This window comes from Haplochromis burtoni, unplaced genomic scaffold (assembly GCF_018398535.1).
Source record: "Haplochromis burtoni strain Fernald_Lab_line unplaced genomic scaffold, NCSU_Asbu1 Contig_408, whole genome shotgun sequence".
NCBI classification, from domain to species: Eukaryota; Metazoa; Chordata; class Actinopteri; order Cichliformes; family Cichlidae; genus Haplochromis; species Haplochromis burtoni.
In genome coordinates this window covers 300,845-307,270 of record NW_024582769.1, presented here as the reverse complement: position 1 = coordinate 307,270, position 6,426 = coordinate 300,845, and the positions used below count along the sequence as shown (strand labels likewise).

General features: G+C 51.5%; 1 protein-coding gene across 1 annotated transcript in view; it reads left to right on the top strand.

The window, feature by feature from the left end:
• LOC102298606 (5'-AMP-activated protein kinase subunit gamma-1) overlaps positions 1 to 6,426 on the top strand; it is a gene marked incomplete at its 3' end in the record, with an annotated part of 18,490 nt that overhangs the window by 2,948 nt on the left and 9,116 nt on the right.

Genomic DNA, 6,426 nt, shown 5'->3' with positions numbered 1-6,426 from the left:
ATCCTGACACTACAACCACACAAATGTATCCCAGCCCTGGGCAGGTCCCACCTTGTTCCCTTGCTGGAGTTATTCGTGGATCTCGTTCAGGAATGTTGACCACACTGATCACAGACACACACTCACACAGACACAGACACACACACACACTGATAAACACACACACACACACACATACACACACACACACACATACACAGACACACACACGAAAACAGCACACACACACACACACACACACACAACACACACACACAAACACACGCACACTCAGTCACACGTGCAGCTCTGTGATTTCCTGCTGACGTCTCTCAGATGGACGGAGCGATCTCGCCTACAGCCAGCAGGTCTGAGCTCACGGCTGAACCTGTGCAGGTTCTTCTGTCGTTCTCAGAGCTGCGAGCACGTTCAGGCTCTTCCTGTGAGGTTCAAGAAAGGTTGACGAAGCTTTATTACACCTGTGAGCTTCATCCCAGCCTGATCGCAGGAGGGGCGAGGATCAGCATTTCTTTATACAAGTCACTGAATGTGCAATGATTACCCCAACGCCCCCACACACACACACACACACACACACACACACACACACACACACACACACAGACTCACACACACACACACACTCACACACACACACACACACACACACACACACACACACACACACACACACACACACACAGACACACACAGACTCACACACACACACACACACACACACACACACACCTGCCCTCCGCTGTAGTTGCAGTTTTGCTGAGTTGTCCTGAGAAACGCAGACCTGAGTTTATTGGTTTAAGCTCAGTGAACTCGCCTGAAACCCGACACCCACTCGCACCTCCGTCCATGTCTGAGCACACTCTCCTCTCTGAGGCATCCAGGTGCGACTCTAACGCCCGTCTGTGTCCACAGGTGCAGATCTACGAGCTGGAGGAGCACAAAATCGAAACGTGGAGAGGTACGAGCTCTTTGTGTTCTTCTTTGTGAGCTGTAGCGTGACGGGCCGATCTAATAATAACACCTGTGCCACGCCCACAGAGCTCTACCTGCAGGAGACCTTCAAACCTCTGGTCCACATCTCACCTGATGCCAGGTACCTGACAAAGAGGACAGTCAGAGTGCAAGTCCTCTGAAGTGACAGAAACACGAGCGTGTGTGTGTGTGTGTGTGTGTGTGAAGTATCCTGGTACAGAGCTCAGACTGAATAATTAATGATGAGCCCAGAATAGACTGAAGGAGACGAGGGAGGGGGCACAAGAGGAGGCAAGGGAAGGAAATAAGGCACAGAAATGGTAGGAGAGAAAGGGAACATGAAAGGAAAGGAGAAGAGGGAAGGGAACTTACAGTAGGACTCGTGTGTGTCCTCGCAGCGTGTTCGAGGCCGTGCACTCGCTCATCAAGAACAAGATCCACCGTCTGCCCGTCATCGACCCGGTCAGCGGGAACGCCCTCTACATCCTGACACACAAGAGGATCCTCAAGTTCCTGCAGCTGTTTGTGAGTCTGTGTGTGTGTGTCTCTGTGTGTGGTGGTGTGTGTCGTCGGGTGTGTGTGTGTGTGTGTGTGTGTGTGTGTGTCGTGTGTGTGCGTCTGTGTGTGTCGTGTGTGCAGTCGTGTGTTTGTCGTCTGTGTTGTCTGTGTGTGTGTGTGTGTGTGTGCATGTGTGATGTTCGTCTGTGTGTGTGTGTGTGTGTGATGTGTGTGGTCTGTGTGTGATGTCTGTGTGAGTCGTGTGGTGTGTGTGTGGTGTGTGTCTGTGTGTGTGTGTGTGTGAGTGTGTGCTTGTGTGCATGTGTGTCGTGTCTGTGTGTGTGTGTGTGTGTGTGTGTGTGTGAGGGTGTGTCTGTGTGTGTGTGTGTGTGTGTGTGTGTCTGTGTGTGTTGTGTGTGTGTGTGTGTGTGTGTCGTGTGTCGTTCTGTGTGTGTGTGTGTGTCGTGTGTGTCGTTCTGTGTGTGTGTCGTGATGTGTGTGTGTTGTGTGTTTGTGTGTGTGTGTGTCTTGTGTGTGTGTGTGTGTGTGTGTGTGTGTGTGTGCGTGTGTGTGTGTGTGTGTGTCTGTCGTGTGTCTGTTCTGTGTGTGTGTCTGTTTTGTGTGTGTGTGTGTGTTGTTGCTCTGTGTGTTGTGTGTGTGTTCGTTGTTGTGTGTGTGTGTGTTGTCTGTGGTGGTTTAGTGTGTGTGTTGTGTGTGTGTGTGTGTCTGTGTGTGTCGTGTGTGTGTTGTGTGTGTGTCTGTGTGTGTGTGTGTGTGTGTGATGGACTGTGCGGAGAACGCTCGCTGCATAGGTATGCCCCGCTGAAGTCTCTCTGTAGACTCCTTGTGAACTGTGGTGTGCGTGTGTGTGTGCTGTGTGTGTGCTTCTGTCTGTCTGTGCTTGTGTGTGTGTGTGTGTGTGCTTTGTGTGTGTGTGCTGTGCTGTGTGTGTGTGTTGTCGTGTGTGTGTGTTGTAGTGTATTTGTTGTGTCTGTGTGTGTTTGTGTGTGTGTTATGCTTGTGTGTGTGTTGTGTGTGTGTTGTGATGTGTGTGTGTGTGTGTGTGTTGTGTGTGTGTGTGTGTGTTGTGTGTGTGTGGTGTGTGTGTGTGTGTGTGTGCGTGTGTGTGTCAGGTGTGTGAGATGCCCATGCCGGCCTTCATGAAGCAGACTCTGGAGGAGCTGAGCGTGGGGACGTACACCAACATCGCCTACATCCACCCCGACACGCCACTCATCACCGCGCTCTCCGTGTTCACGCACCGCCGCGTCTCCGCCCTCCCCGTCGTTGATCACCACGGTAACATACCATACTTCCACAGGCTGCTCAGAGCGAGGACGTTACAGTGATGTCACTCTGTCTGTGTCTGCAGGTAAAGTGGTGGACATCTACTCCAAGTTTGACGTCATTGTGAGTACACCAGTGTGTGTGTGTGTGTGTGTGTGTGCGGCGGGTCATGTGACAGCAGCAACATGATGTCACGTGTCCACAGAACCTGGCAGCAGAGAAAACCTACAACAACCTGGACGTGACGGTGACTCAGGCGCTGAGGCACCGCTCCCAGTACTTTGAGGGAGTGATGAAGTGCAACAAGCTGGAGACGCTGGAGACCATCGTGGACCGCATCGTGAAGGCCGAGGTGACGCACGCACACACACACGGGATCGAACATCCGACCGGCTGATCAGTAGATCCAGCCCAGCTGAAAGCATCCGTGCAGGTTTCTGTACAGGTGCTGCAGCCTGAGCACAGGTCAGATTCAGGTCAGCGGGGAGTCTGACCACGAGTCACTGTTCTCCAGCCAATGAGCTCTGTCGCTTCTGCTGTGTCGTTATCCTCAAAATAAAAGGCAAACGTATTGTTTCATGTGTTTTGTTTTCTTTGGTAAAGCCAAACAATCAGTGTGAAAATCTGTCCTTCCTCCTCATCATCACACACTTTTTAAATGTGTGTGTGTGTGCAGGTTCACCGGCTGGTGGTCGTCGATGAAGAGTTCTCGCCATTGTCTTGTATTTCTCCGTCTGACATCCTGCAGCGCTGAAACCCTGCAGACACACACACGCACACACACACACACACCCACACACAGACAGACACACACACACACACACACACACACACACACACACACACACACACACAGGCTCTGTAAATGCACAGATAGAGCTGGGTGTCATCTGCATAGCAGTGTAAATGTATGCTATGTCTTCTAATGATGCTGCCTAAGGGAAGCATGTATAATGTAAACAGAATTGGTCCTAGCACTGAACCCTGTGGAACTCCATCACTAACCTCAGTGTGTGAAGAGGACTCTCCACTTGAGATAAGATAACCTTTATTAGTCCCACGCGTGGGTTACAGCCGTGGACAGTTGCATGGAAAAATAAAACACTGAATAAGATGTCAGTTAGAAACATTTCCATGAACAAACTGGAGTCTATGAGACCGATATGATACAAACACCACCTAAAGACACGATGATGGTTTGGAGGAAGAGCAGAAAACATCGAGCGGCGCCTCAGACCCGGCTCACCTCACCCTCTGTCTCTGTCTGCAGGTCTGGGGAGGAAGGAGTCTCTCCCCCCTCAGCCGACAGCTCTGGACTCAGCGGGACCGGAGCAGGACCGAAACCAAGAGCAGAACCAGGACCTGGGATCAGAGCCTGGAACAAATCCAGAAACAGAAAGTAAACCCGAGTCAAATCAGCAGGAGGAGGAGGAGGAGGAGGAGGCCGGGGACCCCGAAACAGGAGGAGAGACTGATGCTGCAGAGACAGACAGAGAGAGAGAGGAGGGGGGAGAGGATAAAGATGAGGAAACAGAAGGAGAGAAAGAGGAGAGGGAGGAGGTGACAGAGGGAGATGGAGGGACAACAGAGGTGGAGGCTGAGGAGGAGACCAAAGAGAAGGCAGAGAGAAACAATGATGAGGAGACGGAGGGAGACAGAGGGGGAGGGGCAACAGACGAGAGAGAGGGAGGAGAAACAGAGATGGAGGCTGAGGAGGAGGACAGAGAGGTGGGAGGGTGTGAGGAAGAGGAGGGCGATGGTAACGAGGGGGGAGGTGAAGAGAAAGGCGGGGTGGAGGAACAGCCAGGTGAAGGAGTGAGAGAGGAGGAGGCAACGCCAGAAGGAGGCGGGGATGGGGAGGCAGTGTGACATCATCGCCCGGCTCCTCTGGACTGTCGTCACGGCTCGCCACGCTCCTCTCGAGCCGACCACCGTAGAAGAAGAAGGGGCGGGATGCACAGTGCAGGCGTATGATTGGACAAGTCTTCTGAGGGTGGGCGGGGCCTGTGGGTGATTGATGTATGCTAGAGCCAATCAGGGATTTCTGCTGGTCTCTTTATTTAATCCTCAAACTTTAATGGTGACAAACTGTCACGTGTTTCATCGACAATCGCATCATTACCGTGGCAACATGAGCGACAGCAGCGCTGCACCTGCTGCAGGCACGACAGATCCCGAGCGATCCGATTGGCTCACTGATTCCTAACAGGTAAAAAAAAAAAACAATACTCGTTTATTCTGTAAACAAAACCCGCCCTCTGTTATGTCATGAAGGGGCGGGCCCATCGCGCTGTCGTGGTGCCTTTGAATCCTGACCACGGTCTCTGATTGGTGGAGAGTTTTATCGATGACTGGTTGTGCCACAGGTGAGTGGAAGAGCTCACCTGTGTACCTGAGGTGATTGTACGAGTGCGTCTGTTTGATTATTTTGTGTAAATCTGAACAAAGATGAGTTTTATTGTTAATGTATTCATAGTTTCTGTGGTGAGGGGGGCGGGCTGCAGGTGGCGCTAACACGCAGTGTGCACCACCAGACACGTGAACCTTGTATATAAATACTCTATCCCCAGGGACTCTGGGAAATGTAGTTACAGAGCAGGTTGTCCCAGCTGTGATGCGTTCGCTGACGTCGTGTGTCAGAGAGCTTCTGTCAGAGCGTCGGCGTGCTGCTGTTCAGACGATGAATAAAGTGTCCTGATGTTTTGCTGTGCTCGAGTCTTCTTTTCTTCTCTGCTGCTTCCTGCTGAGCTTCGCCCTCGTCATTAGATTCAGGCTCAGGTGGGTACAGGTGTGCCTGGTCTCAGTCCCTGTGGATTGAGACCAGGCACACCTGTACCCCACTCCAACCTTCTTCATCATGCAAATGAAGTGCAGGCTTCATCAGGGCGCGCCCTGAAAACTCAGCGGCGTCCACAGTGGGCCTGATCCCAGGATCCTCTCTATCCAGCCAGGTGTCAAAGACTGTGTGACGCCTTATTAAGTGTAGTAGCAACGCACTCTGGAAGCTAACGGCTCAAACCTAAAGCGGAGGAATCCACTGCCATCTGTTTCTAAGAGCGACGCCGTCACGACACACACATGATCTAAAACACAGTCTAGACGTCACAGCCGAGGAGAAAGGCCCGAGCGCTGAACTCGAGGAGGAATCAAGCTAAATGTCAACACAGCGCACCTGAAAGTAACGAAGACGAACAGCTGGCTTCATGAAATCAGTGATGCAGATGTCCGTCGTGCAGCTCATCAGTGATGTGCTGAAGAGTCGTTCTTCCATCACACGTGTCGGCTGACGTGGGCTTTTTAAACAAACCTGTCCTAATAATAATCACTGCAGCTCGTTTACTTGCTAATGCTAATCTGTCCCCCACAAACTCACCGCAGGTTCATCCACAAACAGCCCCACCCTCTCAGCGTGACTTGCTCCACCCTCTGGAGGTGGATCTGCCCCCCTCCGTGCAGATTACAGCGACTTCATCATCAACAGACGAGTTGACAGTAAAGATTTTAAAACTGTAAAATGAAGTCTTATGACATCAGGTCCCATCTATGGGACAGTCGGTGAGGACATTACCACCCAAACTGTGACGCCAACAAACCATCAACTTAAAATACACAATAATACCTGTAAATATCCTATACCGAACTGGAGATTGTTATTCATGCTTTTATCTC